Below are 20,000 nucleotides of genomic sequence, written 5' to 3' on the forward strand. Positions count from 1 at the left end.
TTTTTTTTTTTTATGGCGTCCAAGGTTTGAATATGTTGGAGGCTGGTTGGGCGCTTATATACGTGTCACCTGGGTCGAGCGTGCTCATACTCGAACATGATTATAATATATATATATATATATATATATATATATATATATATATATATATATTATATATATATATGTATATATACATATTTACATGTATACACATGTATATATGTATTATATATATATGTGTGTACATATATATATACACACATATATATATATATGTATACACAAATTGTGTACATAAGCATATTAATGTTTTAATTGTTGTATCTTGCTTCATTGCTTCTGATCCAGGGCAGTGAGCGAGATGCAGGAATGACCCATTATCTATATATATATATAATATATATATATATATATATATATAATATATATATATATATATATATATATATATATATATATGTGTGTGTGTGTGTGTGTGTGTTGTGTGTGTGTGTGTTTGTGTGTGTGTGTGTGTGTGTGTGTGTGTGTGTGTGTGTGTGTGTGTGTGTGTGTGTGTGTGTGTGTGTGTGTGTGTGTGTGTGTGTGTGTGTGTGTGTGTGTGTGTGTATCATCAACCACAATGCACTTTAATTCTAAGCCATCAGGCGTATGCAGAAATTGAAATGTAGTACGCCCGAGGACTCGAATCTCATGTGGCGAGAACAACATTACCAGTGCCGAGTGACGAGACCAATACACCATCATTAGAGATATAAGTTAAGCGCAATTTTTCTTATATGCCTGTATGCTTGAGTTAAATACACATACACGAAAGTTTGCGTTCAACCCATCTCCACTATGATAGTACATTGGTAAGTATACGAACGCGGGAAAGTATTTGTACAACACTGAATGGGTCCCAGTGATTAGAGATACATTTTCATCAACCACAATGCACTTTAATTCTAAGCCATCAGGCGCATGTAGGAATTGAAATGTAGTACGCCCGAGGACTAGAACCTCATGCGGCGAGAACAACATTGCCAGTGCCCAGTGACGAGACCAATACACCATCAAGAGAGATATAAGTTGAGCGCAATTTTTCTTATATATCTGTATGTTCGAGTTACATACACATACACGAAAGTTTGCGTTCAACCCATCTCCACTATGATAGTATATATATGTATATGTATGTACATATATATCAAGTGGACAAATACGACTTGACATTTCATTTTCCCCATATATTTTAGTAATATTGATTTTTAAGATGAACGTTTTGGTCTTTACGATTATTGAAGTCGCCTGGGGAACTTATACATTGTCTATTATCCTTATTTTATTTTTTCAATATTATTAAGCATTTTATTAGTCCTGATATATTTGTTACATTTACTATTTTTTTTTATTTAGTACCATCATAATCATTTTTGTTATTACTATAATCAGATTTTTTTCTGTTTTATTTTCAATGAAAATAATCAAAAGCGCATGATATGACTGATTATGTAAAGCCAAAGGAGATAAAGAATATCTGTATTGAAAAAATAGAGTTATGAAATATATTGCTTATACTTTAGCAATGATAGAATACGTTCTGGAAAAAAAGAAGAGTAAAATCAAGTATTAACGATGAGATTAGTCATCTGCTTACGTAAAAGCAGAAATAATATTGCTAATGATATCCTTCTCTTAGGATTTTTTTTTTTTTGTATCTGAAAGAACGAATTAATGATTTTGCAAAGCCGCTTGAGAATATGCACAATATATATAATATATATATATATATATATATAAATATATATATGTATATATATATATGTATATATATACATATATATATAATACATATATATATATAATATATATTTATACATTTTTTATATTTTTATATATATATTATATTGTGCATATTCTCAAGCGGCTTTTCAAAATCATTAATTCGTTCTTTCAGATTACTAAAAAAAAAAAAAATCCTAAAGAGGAAGGATATCATTAGCGATATTAGGATTTCTGCTATTACGTAAGCAGATGACTAATCTCATCGTTAATACTTGATTTTTTTACTCTTCTTTTTTTGCCAGAACGTATTCTATCATTGCTAAAGAATATATGCAATATATTTCTTATACGCTATTTTTTCAATACAGATATTCTTTAATATACTCCTTGGCTTTACATTAAATTCAGACATATAATGCCGCTTTTGATTATTTTCATTTGAAAATTAAAACAGAAAAATTATACTGATTAAAGTAATAAAAAAAAATTATTATGATGGTACTAAATAACCAAAAAAAATAGTAAATGTAACAAATATTATCAGTACTAAACAAAAATTGCTTAATAATCATTGAAAAAATTAAAATATATGGAAACAATAAACAATGTATTAGATCCCCAGGCGACTTCAAATAATCGTAAAAGACCAAAAACGCTTCGATCATTAAATATCAATATTACTAAAATATATTGGTGGAGGAAATTGAAATGTCAAGTCGTTATTTTTCCACGTTGAAATATATTGTACTACATTCATATAACAGATATATATACTATCTATAGTGGAGATGGGTTGAATCGCAAACGTTTCGTGTAATGTGTATGTTAACTCGAAACATACAGATATATAACAAAAATTTGCGCTCAACTTATATCTCACTTGATGGTGTATTGGTTTCTCGTCACTGTGCACCGGCAATGTTGTTTCTCGCCGCATGAGGTTCGAGGTCCTCCGGGGGGCGTATCTACATGTTCAATTCCTACATGCGCCTGATGGCTTAGAATTTAAAGTGCATTGTGGTTGATGATAAATGTATTCTCAAATCACTGGGACCCATCCAGTGTTGTACAAATACTTACCCCGCGTTACGTAAACGTTACCAATGTACTATCATAGTGGAGATGGGTTGAACGCAAACATTTCGTGTATGTGTATTTATACTCAAAGCAAACAGCATCTAAGTATAAATTGCGCTTAACTTAATATCTCTATATTGAGGTGTAAATTGGTCTCGGTCACTCGGCACTGGTTAATGTTGTTTCTCGCTACTATGAAGATTTCGAGTCCTCGGTGTGTAACTACAATTTACATTATCTGATGCATACGCCGGATGGGCTTAGAATTAAAATTGGGCATTGTGGTTCTGATGTTACACACACACTCCACACACGACTATCACCCTCACACACTAGAGCATCTCACACACACCACACACCACAACACACTACACACACACACATACACTCACACACACACACACAACACATCCCACACACACACACACAACATCTCATCACACACACACACACTACACACACACACACACACACACACATATACTTTACTATATAGATAGTATATACTTATAGATTGAGTTATATATATACATATATATATATATATCTATATAAAACTATATAATATATAGATAATGGGTCCTTCCCTGCATCTCGCTCACTGCCCGGATCAGTAAGCAATGAAAGCAAGAATACAAGCAAAATTTAAAACATTAATATGCATATGTTCACAATTTGTGAATACATATGATACATGATGTATATATATATATATTCTACTGTTATATATAAATATATAATAGACTTATATAAACATGTGTACTCACATGTAAATATGTATATATACATTATATAGTTTATTATTTTTATATATATACATATATAACATATTATATATATATATATCTAATAATATCGATCTTGTTGTGATGATGAACACGCTCGAACCCAGGTGACACGTAATAGTGAGCGCCCAACCAATCCACCTCAACATATTCAAACTTTGGGACGCCATAAAAAAAAAAAATTGGATAGATAAGAATAAATAAATCTCTACAAGGCTACAGAAGAAAGGTTAAGAAAACCCCAAAATCATAGATTTAGATGTTTCCAAATGTAAATATTCACGAAACCTTAATCCACAACCAGTGAGAAGACACAAAAACCACTTCTAAGATGAAAAAGAAAATGTTTTTGAAGGAAAATCTTGTAATACAGAATTCGCACAATCCCATTTAATGAAATATATAACTTGGGACTCTGATTTTATGTCTTCCTCACCCACCATCACCAATCCTGTCTCACACTGCCTCAATAGCTATCCGATATATATATATATATATATATATTATATAATGTATAATAAATAAATATATACTATATGTGGTGTGTTGTGTGTGTGTGATGTGTGTGTGAGTGTGGTGTGTGTATAAATGTAATAAAAAAATTTATATATAATATTATGTATATACCATATATATATTATATATAAAAATTGTATGAACTCACACCACACACATCACACAACACCCACACACAACATATAGTATATAGATATATATATATATATAAATATTCTACATCGTTCAGAGATGTAGAAGTACTCAGGCAAAAAAAGAGTCGTGAAACGCAGATGCTGTTAAACGTTCTAATGTATATATACATAATTAGATATATATAACAGTATATATATTTATTAGTATTATATATATATATATATATATATTTCTAATATATAATTAAATAATAACCTTCATACTCAATTTGGAAATTTTGTCGGTTTTTGGCCGAGCCAACAGAATTGATCGAGGTACTATGTTTCCCGACATTTTGAAGAATGGACCACCCTCGCGAATAAGATATTGTCTTCTTCTTCTTCTTCTTTTTTCTTCTTTCTTCTTCACTTCTTTTGCTTCTTCCTTCTTCTTCTTCTTCTTTTCTACACGTTCTTCTTCTTCGTCTTCTTCTTCTTCTTCTCTTCTTCTCTTTTCTTCTTCTTCTTCTTCTTCCTTCATTCTTCTTTCTTCATCTTCTTGTCTTCTCTTCATTCTTCTTCTTCTACTTCGTTCTTCATCTTCTTCTTCTTCTTCTTCCTCGCGTTCTTCATTTGCGTTCTTCTTCGCGTTCTTCTTCGCGATTTTCGTTCGCGTTCTTCTTTCGCTTTTTTTTCTTCGCATTTCTTCTTTGCGTTCTTCTTCGCGTTCTTCTTCTTGGCTCGTTCTTCTTGGCGTTTGCTTCTTGGCGGTTCTTCTTCCGCGCTCGTTCTTCTTCTTCGCGTTTCTTCTTCGCGTTCTTCTTCGCATTCTCTTCTCATTCTACTTCGTGTTCTTCTTCGCGTTCTTCTTCGATGTTCTTCTTCGCCGTTATTCTACCACGCGTTACTTCTTCGCGTTCTTCTTCGCGTTCTTCTTCGCGTTTTCTTCTTCGCGTTCTTCTTCGCGTTCTACACGTGCCTGGGGAACTTTTTTGTCAGTTTTTGGAGCCGAGCCAACAGAAAGATCGAGCGAGGTACTATGTTTCCCCCGACATTTTGAAGAATGAGGCGTATAAGACTTGTCAACTTCTTCTTCTTCATCTTTCTTCTTCTTCTGCTTCCTTCTTATCTTCTCTCTTCTTCTTCTTCTTCTTCTTCTTCCTCGCGTTCTTCTTCTCGTATTTACTTCGCGTTTCTTCTTCGCAGTTCCTCTCGTATTCTACTTTTGCGTTCTTCCTTCGCGTTTCTTCTTCGTCGCGTTCTTCTTTCGCGTTCTTCTTCGCGTTCTTCTTCGCATTCTTTCTCCGCACATCAACTTCAGTTGTTCTTCTTCGCGTTCTTCTTCGTGTTCTTCCTTCGCGTTCTTACATTCCTCGCACGTTCTTCTTCGCGTTTCTTCTCTCGCGTTTCTTCTTACGCGTTCATCTTCGTGAACTGGGGATCCCGTGTTGGGGGTTTTCGCCCGAGGGCCGAGGCCGTAAGGGGAAAACGAGGGATTTGAGCGACACGGAAATAGCCTGCGGCCGTAGGCGCTGTTTGCGCATGCCAAGCCCCCGGCCGAGCCAACCAATTGATCGAGATATCCATATTACAAAATATTCAGGCTCAATGGGTAAGAGAATTTTCTCTAGTTTTACCAGTCTAATATAAGAAACATTGAAAGAAATAGCGTATAGCTGTCATAGAATATTTGGTTGACTTGCTACTACATACAATGTCCAACGACGGAAATATCAAGCTTTAGCTTTGGAGAAAAAACGTACAGAGGCATTTATTGGATGTGGGTTTACTTAAAACAAAGGGAAATAGAAAGAACAAGAGGTTTATCGTAATATAGATATTGTCCCGTGGCCATTAAAGATGAACCTATGGAATTATTTCCCAAAACTGTACAGAAACACATTATAAAAAAGGTTTAAAACCTAGCATAGCTATGATAAATGATTTCCAACGTATTAGTTTCGAAAGTTTGGTGAGCTATTAAAAGGAGAATCCCTTGATTACAAAATTATTCCTGGCCTACTAAGGAAGAGTATCTTAGTTTTACCAGCTTAAAACTGCGAGTGAAAAAAGGAAAGCGTGAGCTCCATAGCGCCGCAGGCCCAAAGCGAGTGACGTTAGTCACCATCACGAAGGTCGACTTGTAGTATAATATATTATTTATATATACTTTTAAAATTTAAAATATAGATATATATAATCATAGATATATATAATATCGATATAGGTATTATTATATATATATATAGTATAATATATATAATATATATATGTGGTGTGCCTACCAATTTCTGGGAATAATGGTTCTTCTTGTATTGCTCTTTGGGGAAGAATAGTGGGAGTTTAGCAAAGAAAAAATTAAGGACACTTTAAGTAACAAATTACTTACAGTATTACTCAAGTTTAACAGATACACCATAGTACTAAACGTGGAAGGGAAGTACTTTGCCCCATGGTAACATCGTTCCTTTTTTTAGTGTCCTTCCAAAATAAGGACAAATGCTCTTTAGTCTCTATTATTTTTTTTGTGTATTGCCTTCAATTTCACTTGAAAGAAATTTAAAGATAAAATGAAAGAAAGCTAAAAATTTTATACTTTCTTACTCGTGTACTTGTGGTCAACCTTGTCTGAGCCAATATTAAATAACATTATATTTGATGATTTACTATACACGTAACCATTCTTTTGCACGAATTCAGTATGTGATACTTTGACTCAGTACAGTAGTATGTAGCTTTAAATTATATTTTACGCTGAAAAAAAAATAAACATAATGCTTTCAAGTATGATTTTATGCGTTGGATTTTCTCTCAAAAATTGAAATATACAATAGGGAAGTTAACAGTAATTACTTCTCATTACTTTCCCACCCCATTTAATCTGCTTCTCGTCCCAGTAATTAAAAGGTTCAAAAAGGGAGAATATCAGTGAAGTAAAGACGGCGCCAATGACGAGAAACGAAGCAGGGGAAAAGCCTCTGACCATGACATTCAAATTATGAAAGAACAGCTAAAACGCCCCGGGAATATGTACCTTAGCCTAAACTCCGAAACGCATATTTCAAAACTAGGCAGTTATATTAATACTATTCATCAACCATATAATCATTTTGAACTAAGTAAAAACGCTTTTCCTTCCAACTCCGCAGCTAGTATTTTTGCAATCAACTGCCATGTTCTCACTATATCATACTGCACCGAACTTTCTGTACTTGGCTATTCAAAAAATGTTTGTCGTACGTTACTTTATTATTACCCATCAGTGGTGTATTTCGTTATTCTAAGCCCTTCACTTATACGACTGTAACATACCAATTTCATGCAGCGTGATATCAATATATATATATCATATATAGATTATATATATTATATATCTGCATGTATAATATATATAACATGTTATATATATATATATATATTAATATCTATATATATATGTGTATATATAACATCTATACACATATATATATATAGTGATTTTCTGTGTGTGTGTGTGTATGTGTGTGTGTGTGATGCTGTGTGTTGTGTGTGTGTGTGAGTGTATTTTGTCCCCATCGACACCATGTCGAAATCATGCGGACACATTTTTAAAAACTACATATTAAACACCACATAAAATACCCTGATTGAAATAATTGCTGTTGAACCAGTGTTATTATTATCACACAAACACAACTATACACACACTCAAACACACACACACATCACACACACACACACACCCACTACACCACACACACACACACACACACACAACACACACACACTCAAACACAGCACACACAACGTAACACATACAACCTACACACATATAATATTTTATATATATACTCAATCCTAAATATATATATATATGTGTATTTATTTTATATAAATAAATTTATAATAGTATAATATATACTCACGCACACACACATTTACACTACACACACACACACACCCACACACATACAAACACACGACCACACACGACCACATTACACGCACCACACAACAGCCACACAGGCCCACACACACACAAACACACACACACACACGCTCACCACACACAAAACTACACACATAACTCACTATAATAAATATAATATAAATATTTTTACTTTATAATTAAATATATACATTTTTTATATATATATATATATCTATATATATTTATATATATCTATATATATATAATACTGTTATTTTATATTTACTATGTTAATATTTATTCATATTTATATATACAATATATATACATATATAATTATATAATATATCAATATATATGTAAAAATACTATGTTAAAAGACATATTATATGCATTCAGAAATATGTATATATATGTTTTTATATATATTTAGATATTATATATTTATATGTAAATTACAAATATACTAAACAAATAAATATATTGAAAATAATTACTTTTATTAAATATTTATATAATATATAATAAATAAATATATAAATTTTTTTTCACTGTCTAATACCCACTATACGGAGAAATAATAACGGAAACAGGGAAACTGAAACAGTTTCACCTGTACTTCCTTTATTAATTTCTCCGATAGTGGGGTTTATAGTGAACAATTACAAATGTGTTAATTATAGTATACCAATTTTCCAATTTCACACATCAAACCCGAGCACACAACACACACACACACACACACACACACACACACACACCACACACACACACACACACACACACACACACACACACACACATCACGCACACCCCCAACACACAACTACCCCACAACACAAACCATGCACACACACACAACCCAAATCACACACATGTTAGTATTGTGTGTTTTGTTTGTGTTTGGTGTTTGTGTTGTTTGGTTTGTGTTTGTTTGAGTTTTTGTGGTTTGTTTGTGTTTTTGTTTTTGTTTGGTTTGGTGTTTTGGTTTGTGTTTTGTTTGTATGCTTTGTTTGTGTTGTGTTTGTGTTTGTGTTTGTTTGTGTTTTGTTTTGTGTTTGTTTGTTGTTTGTTTGTGTTTGTTTGTTTGTTTGTTCTTGTTTGTGTGTTTGGTTTGTTCTGTTTGTTTGTTTGGTTGGTTTGTTTGTAGGTTTGTTTGTTTGTTTGTTTGTTTGTTTCGTTCGTTTCGTCCTCGTTCGTTTATGTTTGTTTGTTTGTTTGTTTGTTTGTTTGTTTGTTTGTTTGTTTGTTTTTTGGTTTGGTTTGTTTGTTTGTTTGTTTGTTTGTTTGTGTGGGTGGGTGGTTGGTTGGTTGGTTGGCTGTTTGGTTGATTGATTGATTGATTGATTGATTGATTTTTTGATATTTACTTATTTATTTTCTTATATATTTTCTTTTGACAGAGGGATTTGGTTCAAATGTTTTACATAATTTCCGTATGCTTTGTTTCTTATACCCTTGTATTTGGAATGGATTTCGTGGATCGCTGCTGATCTATTTCCAACCTACCAATTTTTTTTTTTTTTTCATTACATCTGGGAACAATACAGAAACAGTATATTTTAAGTTTGGATGGGATAATGATACATATAGTTGCCCTATGTTAACTAGAGTTTTGAATTTAGAAAATAGGGTTATTAATCCCAGTATTCTCTCTGTTTTCTCTGAGGTAGAAATACAATACTTAGATACTTTAAAGTCGTTAATAGTAATTACAATGTGATCCTTTTTCATTCTCCACCTTTTTTTCAAATAACTTTTAGACATTTTTAGTGTTATTTTCGCCTATATACATAATTTTACACTTACCTGAATTAAATATCATCTGTCAGTTACTGTAATTTGTCTAGATCATCGTGAATATTCAGTTGATTTGAGGGATCATTTGCTATTCTGCAGAGCTTAGCATTATCGGCGAATTACTTAATTACTAAATCCATAAACCATCACAAGCTTCTTGCTTTGCCTGCCCCAATTCAAAGGCATTGATATTACTTCTGACAAATAACTGAGCATCTTTTTGTGATTCCCAAACACATCATAGACCTTATACCGCCTAAAACGGCGAAAAAAGTTATTTCATGAAATCGTAATGTGAACTTGTGGAACCAGACCAATATCAGAACCATCGGAGTACACATATGACGTCAGTCCTCGCTTCGCTGCGAGCGAAGCGAGGACTGACGTCATATTTTTCTGGTGTTTGATCAAACCTTTTGGTGTTTTATGATTTTTTGTTTTATTTGACCAAATGACAAGAATCTTGTCATCAGAGTTTAATGGGTTACAAAAACACACACACTCGCATGCAAACACAAACAAACAACTTCAGGTACTCACACGCCTCGATGGGAAAGTGGTTCGCGTCCCGGGTTTCCACGTTGTGGTACCGAATTCGCTCTGCGCTCACGGCATGAAAGCTTTCATTAATACTGCAGCTACTCTGTGAACTCTGAGCTTTAATCTAGGAAGATAGTAACTGTTGACCACGAGCCCTGAATGTAATCCATAAGATGCTGGTGCATCATTCGTACTGATATTCTATATTAATGTCTACACTCACGCCTGATCGATGAAACACGAAAATCCAATTAGTGAGGAAAATGATATGTAGTAATGTTTTATGGATATCGCACTAGGCAAAGAGTAAGCAGGTACTGTATGTATGCTATGATGTATAATTACGAATATGAATGTATATATTATTGTATGTTACCTATATAAGTATACTTGTATTATGTGTTGATTTGTGTGTGTTGGTTGTGTGTGTGTGGGTGTGTGTTGTGTGTGGTGTGTGTTGTGTGTGATGTGTGTGGTGTGTTATGTGTGAGTGTATTTGTGTGGTGTTGTGTCGTGTGCTGTGTGGTTGTGTGTGTGTGTGTGTGTGTGTGTGTGTGTGAGTGTGTGTGTGTGTGTGTGTGGTGTGTGTGCGTGTGTGTGTGTGTGTGTGTGTGTGCGATGTTGCGTGCATATGTGGAGGGGTTGCTTAGGTGTATTTTGCGTGCTAATTCATGGGCATGTGTATATTTTGATGTAGACAACACAATGTTCACTCAATTCTTTGCAAGCATTACCATTTGACTAGATAACATAGATATTTTTGTGCTTTTATCTAAACACTTGCTCAATGGAATAATGCTTTAGTTTCGTTTGGTCACGCAAGGTCATAATTATGTTCATATCATATATCATTATCTAAATTAGGTCAACAGAGGCCAAGGTCATTCTGGATACCTGAGCTTTATTTTAACGAAAATGCCGTGGAATAAATGGCCATTGATTTTCTTTTGCAAACATTGTCAAAACACGAATATGTCACACAGTGTGGTGGTGAAGTAGTCATATCAAAAGGAAAATTATGAATTGGTGGAATATTTTCAGTCGTTTAGAAGAACGAGAAACCGAATGAAGACATTGATCGAGTAGTTACCAAACTGAACAAGAATTAATGATCAACAAAGACAACGAGATACTTGACGGAAAAGATAAGAAGATATAGGAGATGGTATGTAAGGAGCAAAGTATTGATTTAAATTTAGGAGGATACCGGGAGCCTATTGGACAAACTAAAGAGGTGAAAAAAAAAAAAATACAAATGAACATATGAAGACTGGGCCCGTTTCAAAAACCGTAGATGAAAAAGTTTGTTTCTATGCACATCTACTACAACAAATCATCACACAACACTACACACACACACACAACACACACACACTCAACATCAACACAACTCACCCCGCACACGACGAACGCACTCACACACACCACACACAAACACACACACACACACACTTCACACATACACACACACACACACGACATACACTACACATCTATTACAACACACCACACACCCCCAACACACACACACACACACACACACACACACACACACACACACACACACACACACACACACACACACACACACACACACGAAACGGGAAATATGTGAGAAGTATATGAAAAAAAAGCAGAAGGCTATGCAATGCTATCGACTGTGAAACTGAGGAAGGGAGGAAGAGTGAAACAAAAGGAAATGAGAGAAAGAGAGAGAGAGAAAGACCTCTGCGATGGGAGGGTGGGGACGAAGAGACGGGGAGGGACATAAGAGAGAGACAGAGGAAGAATAGAAATGAATAGATCCCGTGAGTGAAAGCCATAGAATAATAGCTCTATACGAAAATAGTCCTCCCTTTCTAAACAACAAACGCAAAAAGGGAGAGCTGAATAGGATGGGATCATTGAATGGTGGATTGCAATGGGGAGGCACCGCTGATCCATCGCAAGAAGTCATTGTTGAGGGCCGCAGTGAGGTCACTCTTGAGAGCCAAAATAAAGACCAAATGTTGAAAGCCTTCCATTGGAACTCTGACTGAGCTACTGTGAAGAGAGACCTATGAGCTTCTCTCCACAAGGAACCCCGTCTCGGGGTCGAGGTGGGAGGTATTGAGTGCAAAGTTTTGTGCAGTCAGTCAACACTGTAGCGGCTTTCGTGGCTCCCCTACGGTCCATAGTCATGCAGGGTTTTATTTTATTCATTCATTTATTTTTAGAGTGCTTATTTATCTATTATTTATTATTTATTATTTATTATTTATTTATTTATCTATTTATTTATTTATTTATTTATTTATTTATTTATTTATTTATTTATTTATTTGTTTATTTATTTATTTATTAATTTATTTAATTTATTTGTTTATTTCTATTCATTTTCCATTTTATTTACTTTAATTTTTTTTATTCGAATTTATTTATTTATTTATTTACTTATTTTATTTATTTAATTTATTTATTTATTTATTGGTATTTATTGATTTATATTATCTTGTTTGTTTATTTATTCATCTATTTATCTATTTATATATTTATTTATTTATTTATGTATTTGGTTATATATTAATCTATTTGTTTATTTCCTTGTTTATTTATGCATTTGTCTATTAATTCATTTGATAATTTTTGTTTATCTATTTATTTATTTATTCATGTATATATCAATTCCATAAGACTGTATTTGTTTAATCTATACCTACTGGAACAGAGTATCTTGTAAATTGTTCCACTCTACAAGGACAAAAGGGGGACCAAGGTGTGAGTGCAGTAAGTTTAAGAGGGATCAGCTTATGTTGAGTGTAGATGTGGAAGCGCCCTGTAGGGAGGCGTTTTGATTGACGGGATTAGGAGAGGAACAAAGAAGGTAATTGGTGAAGAAACAGTGTGTTTGGTTTAAGGACAGGGTAGGGGCTGCATGGAACAGATTTTTTGTAGTAAGCAGATATGCAATAGGAAAGCCTTTAGGTATAAATTGGTAAGAGAGTTTTTTTGGTGGGGCTTTCTATGGATTTTAGACAAAGCTTACTATAGGGTAGACAGAAAGCACTATGGGGGGTATTACAATATAATGGAATAGCACTGGAAAGCCCCTATTAGGAGCAGGTCAAAAGGTTTTTACGGACAGCCAGCTTGAAGCCATCCCGATATTCCCCCACTCTCTACTTCCAATTGGAACATGTATATCCATGAACTCTTACTTCCTACTATACTCCTGGTTGCCACTATATAGTTAAAGCTCAATCTCCCACCCTTCCATCTACCACCGTCTCCCATGTGTACTTATGCTTGACTTTCTTCCTACATACTGTATTTGCTACTATCAACTCTTTTTGTAGACGCATCTTCACCATCAACTCTCTGCTAAAATGTTTTCTTGGAACTCCACAATTACCAATAACTTAGTCCATTGGTTCATTTCCTACCCTAGCATTAAGGTCTCCCAATACCACTACAATGAAATTTCTCTCTAATTCCTCTATAGACTCATTTAAATCTATCCAAAATGGTTCCTTTCCTCTACACTCCTCTCACTACCAGGCACATATGCACTTACAAAAACCTATATCTCCCTTCCCAGTTTCACATTCATCCACATTAACATTGAAGAAACCTCCTTTCACTCCAATTCACGCTTACCTATCTCTTCACTTACTAGTATACCCACCCAAATTCTCCTCCTTCGTCCTCTCTTCACTCCCGAGATCCTCCCTCCTACAACACTCCTAAACTCAAACTCGCCTCTCCCTTTCAACTTAGTTTCATTCAATGCCAACACATTTATCTTTCTTCTCACAAACATATTGCTTATCTTTTCTTTTTTATTCTCATCTATACCACATCCACGCACATTAAAAGACCAAAAGTTTAGAGTATTGGTAGGAAATATCTTTCCACACCCTCTTATGCCTATACTTTTTTTTTTATCATATTTTTATTTCTAGGAATGTCCCCTTTGGAGCTACACGGAGAATTATGCCTAGTTCTATTCCCGTCCCGCTTTTGTTGCCTCATATGACTCAAATAGAAAGACATGGAGACAGTATTCTTTTCCTCCACCACAGGGTTCGGCGAAATGAGAAAATGAATATTCAAAGATATGGTACAGGAAAGTAACAGGAGTAGGGATGCAGCATAACGTAGGAAGAGTCGCAGTAATATAAAGTATCACCATTACTCTATGAATAGAGGTTTCCTCTACTACAGGAAAAATTATGTGTGTTCTGGTTCCTAGGGGTCCGTCCCATTATATGACCATAAAGGCGTTCAAGTTGGCAATTCCTACATAGCAGCCTTTTCATCCCACAATAACATGCAGCCACTATACCACAGGACGGTAGTATAAAAAGTATACTATATCTATATATAGATATTTATATATATATATATATAAAAATATATATACATATATATATGTATAAAATAGTATATAAGTATGTAATAGTATACATATATTTTTATAAATACATATACTATATAAATACGAACAATCCATCTATATATGTATATGTTATAAGAAATGTATATGCAAACGTATATGTATGATGCATATATGTATATTGTTACATGTATATATATTAGTTTATATATATATAAATATATAATATATATAATATATGAGTGTGGTGTGTGTGTTCTGTGTGGGGGTGTGTGTGTGCAATCCGTGTGTGTGTGTGTGTGTGTGTGTCGTGTGATGTGTGTGTGTGTCGGGTGTGTGTGTGTGTGTTTGTGTGTGTGTGTTGTGTGTGTGCGTGTGTGTGTGTGTGTGTGTGTGTGGTGTTGTGTGTGTAGCTGAGTGTGAGGGTGTTTCACTTCTATATATATATATAGTATATCCTATATTTATATATACATGTTATACATGTATTTGTATAAATATAGTATAGTATATACGTATATATTAAATTTACATTACTTATACCTAATTATATATATATATACAATCTGTAAATTATTTATATATACACAAACTACTATCAACACTCACACACACATCACACACACCATCACACTATCTCACAACACACACACATCACCACATACACACACAGACACACACGCATGACACCCACACAAATCAAAACACACAGCCACACACACACAACGTCACACCACACACACTCACACACAAACACACACTCAAACTCACACTAACACACACACACACACACACACACTACACATCTCACACACACATATGTCTCTACATTCACACACACACACGCTTTCACTACTCTCACACACACACACAATACACACCCCACACGACACACACAGCACTACTCTACACACACGCACACACACTACACAACACACACACACACACATCACAACCACGCACAAACACACACGCATCGCACACGCACGCACGCAACGCACACACAACTAATCACACATATTTTGGTACTATAGTCCCTTTTGGGATGTAAATAATATCACAAATAGTTAGATTAAACAAATTTATTTATATAAATATATACTCAGTATATACACTATATAGTTCTATATATTTATATATTTTTAAAATATTATTGTTTTATATATCATTTAGTATATATATAATTATATAACTATAAATTCTATATATATACCTAAATGATGGTGGAGTGAAATCGTTGGGGAAGGGCAAACGAAGATGTGGTTTGGGATAGAGATTTATTGACTCCTAAAGACGTTTTCGACCAACTTTATCGAAACGTTAGGGTAATTACACTCTTATTTCCAACACTACAATTCTTCGTTTGCCCTTCCCCGCCCATTTCTCTCTCATTTGTCTTGAAATAATTATTTAATATATATATATCTATATAATATATAGATATATAATAAATATTATATAAAATATATTTATATACTACTTAAATATATTATGCCATGAAGATCATTCACATAAACGCTCGTGATTCCTAAAATTATTGAGGTAAAAACCACCAAGGGAAATTAAGAATTATTTTCTGATGACCAAGCGCTTTCGTCTTTTAGACATCCTCAGGGTTACATCCTCCGGTAACCCTGAGGATGACTGAATATAGACGAAAAAGCGCTTGGTCATTCAGTTTTTCTTCTATTCCGTCCTGGTGGTGTCTTCCGGCAATATATATACATATATATTATACTATATATATAATATATTTTTATATATTATTTATAGTATTCTATAAATAATAATAAATATGGATTTCTTTACTTTCTACACAATAGTTAAAGTCCATATATGTGTAATATATGCATTTATACAATATGCATATACATATGGCAATTTTATAAATCTATATATAAATACATATACATATATTAAAGATGTATATGTTTTATGTATATTGTATATATATATGTCATATACATATATATATCTATATATATATATATTTTATAAATATGATGTGCTGTTGAGTGTTAGTGTGTGTGTGTGAGTGTGTGTGTGTGTGTGTGTGTGTGTGTGTGTGTGTGTTGGTGTGTGTGTGTTGTGTGGGTGGTGTGTGTGTGTGTTTGTGTGTGGTTGTGTGTGCTGTTTGTTTGCGTGTGGGGGTGTGTGAGCAGGGGTATATGTAGGTGCTGTGGAGGTGTTTGTGTGGGTGTGTGTGTGTGTGTGGTGTGTGTGTGTGTGTGTGATGTGTGTGTGGGTGTGTGTGAGTGTGTGTGTGGGTGTGTGTCGTGTGTTGTCGGTGTGGTGTGCGTTTGTTGTGTGTGTGCAGTGTGTGTGTATCATGACAGCATGCCGTGTGTATGTCGCCTGTTTGTGAATCCACTCTAGACTTGCTACACTTTCCTCTCAAATATTCTTCCTGTTACAGTGGAAACACTTTCAGGTGAGAATGAAGCCTTTATTCTTGGTAGGACGTTTCTCTCGTTAGGATTTTATCAAATCGAACTAAATATAAAAGCTTCGTTTCCTGCTACATATTTGTCGGTATTTGCCATTTTTACACCATATTACTATTTTCGTCTCAATCGTGTTCTTGACGTGTTTCCAATCGTATGAGTAACTTTCATAGCTGGAGGTCACTCCAACAGGCTCATATACCGATTTAGCAAATCCCTGATTAGATTATCACCCTGATTATTATTATTATTATTATTTTTTAATCTTCGCTCTCTGCCGTGACTGTGTGCGTGACTAGATGAGAATCGTGCATGTCTATTCATCAGTTCTTTTAATTTCATAATCTCCTTTTCTTTTCATTTGTTACTCAGCTTCATGTATCCACAACTTGAAAAGTTATCATCTGATAAAGGAGAAAGGCCACATTTGTTTTATGCAGCTCCTTATTTTCTTTATGTGATTGCGTTTGATTGGTTGAGTATATTAATAGTGGTTCTTACAATTTCTAGTGCCTCTCATTTTCATACTGCTTTATACGTTTGTTCAATATTTACGTTCTCATATTGAAAAGTAACCCAATAATTTAAACATAAGTTCATAAAACCATATTCAAGCGCATATATACACGTACACATAAATACTATTTATCTTCTTTTTTAATATCTAATTCTAATAGCTTATATACTTATAAAAAAATTTATATAAATCAATATATATGTAAATAAATTTTTAAATCGACATACTATAATAGTATATATATATATCTTATATGGTACAAATAATATGTACATATATACACATCTGTTTGTATAAATATACTATATTTATATATATTATTATGTACATATATATAAATATATACTTCAATATTTAAACATACATATAGATAAATATATATGATAGATATATATATTATGTGTGTGTGTGTCGTGTGCTCGTGAGAGTGAGTGTTTGTGTGTGTGTGTGTGTGTGTGTGTGTGTGTGTGTGTGTGTGTGTGTGTGTGTGTGTGTGTGTGTGTGTGTGTGTGTGTGTGTGTACATTCGCAGTACATATATTTATATTGATCAAGAACAAATGACAATTAGAATAGAAATATACGGGAGAATGGAGTGAAATCAGTATAGAAAGGAAAGTCACGAACACATACACACACGCATACGTTTGATTGTATTCATAAACGCAAACGAAAATGGAACTTGGGCGAAGTCAAAACTTCAGGACGACGAGTAAAGTTGAGGAATGAAGGACAAACAAACAGATTACAAGGGAAGGTACGATGAATACGAGAATAGACCCGGAATATTGAAAGACAAATCAAATTATGATTCAAAGTCAGAATAAGAGAAATCAATAAGAAGGGAAGAGAGGGGAAGAAGGTTAGAAAAAGAAAGGACAAAGAAGATCAAAAAAAGATGAACAAGAGGGAGGGTGAAAGAGTGAATGTGGTTAGCATATTACAGGCATGCAATAATTATTTGGTTTGATAACGGACAGATGTCCAGAACATGTCACTGAATAAAGAGAGAGGAGTAAAACTGAGTGACGTAAAAAAAAAATAAAAAAAAATCATTAATTCTTTGTTTTGGACCTCTCTCTCAAGAGACCCGCTGCCCCAGGAATCCGGTAACGGTCACTGAGCTGACCATGAAATACTATAGTGTCTGAATTGAGCGAGCATTGGAAAGTATAAAACAATGTGTTGTGTGTCTTCTGTATGATGAGTCTGTTGTCGGGCCTATTGTGTTTGATACTGTTTGAGGGGTAACCCGGGCGCAATCATGAAAACGTACGAAATCAAAAGGAGTGAGATGTACAAAGAGGAATCACGTCAAGAGGAAGGACCAATAAATCATTGATAACGAATGTTTTGTACAAACACATAACGCACTGTATACATTCAATCATGGTAAAAGGTTGACAGTTATATTCAGCCGAGGGTAAACTTCAGACATGAGGAAGATCTTAATTTCATTCTGGGAACGGTCTACGATTTTATTCAGTTTGGAAAAATCCTGTCCTCATGATGGTCAGAAACTCCCTCAAGATCAAGCTATCTTTTGACAAATGGAATTATTAGACGAATATCATATTTCAGAATCAGTCTAGTTCACTACAGCAATGAAATAGTTAACCCTTTCGCTATGGAAAGTGTTTTCTTTGCTGAATAAGATCAGTGACAACCTGAATGAATCCTATTCATATAACGAGGAAAGGGTGTTACGCTTAGATAATATTGAAATCGTAAAACATAATGAAAAGGTTAAAGAACAAAACTGACGGGCGTAAAGGAAAGGGGGGAGGGTTGGCGAAGAGGAGAAGGAAAGGACGCAACAGCAGATCAACGAGAAAGCAAAGAACGGAAGTAGATCAAAATAATGAAGAAACTCGGGACGGTGTCCTGCCGTGCCGCACGGTCTCCCTGAACAGAAGGAGAACGAAGAGGGACAAAGAAAATGGGCGATGGTATTGGAGGAAAGAGGAAGGTGGGGGAAGGAAATAACCTAAGATGGAATTGAATGCGGGTTAAAAGAATTATGCAGAGAACAGAAAACAGAGGAAGTGGGGAATGATTCACAACGAAAGGATGAACAAGGAAGAATGGAAGAGGAAAGGAGGGACACAAACAACCGAGAACGAACAAGTGAATAAATGAATAATAATGATAAAAGACAATGAATACCCCTTTTAGTAC

Source organism: Oratosquilla oratoria, chromosome 23, assembly GCF_046742065.1.
Source record: "Oratosquilla oratoria isolate Oo_2021 chromosome 23, ASM4674206v1, whole genome shotgun sequence".
Classification (NCBI taxonomy): domain Eukaryota; kingdom Metazoa; phylum Arthropoda; class Malacostraca; order Stomatopoda; family Squillidae; genus Oratosquilla; species Oratosquilla oratoria.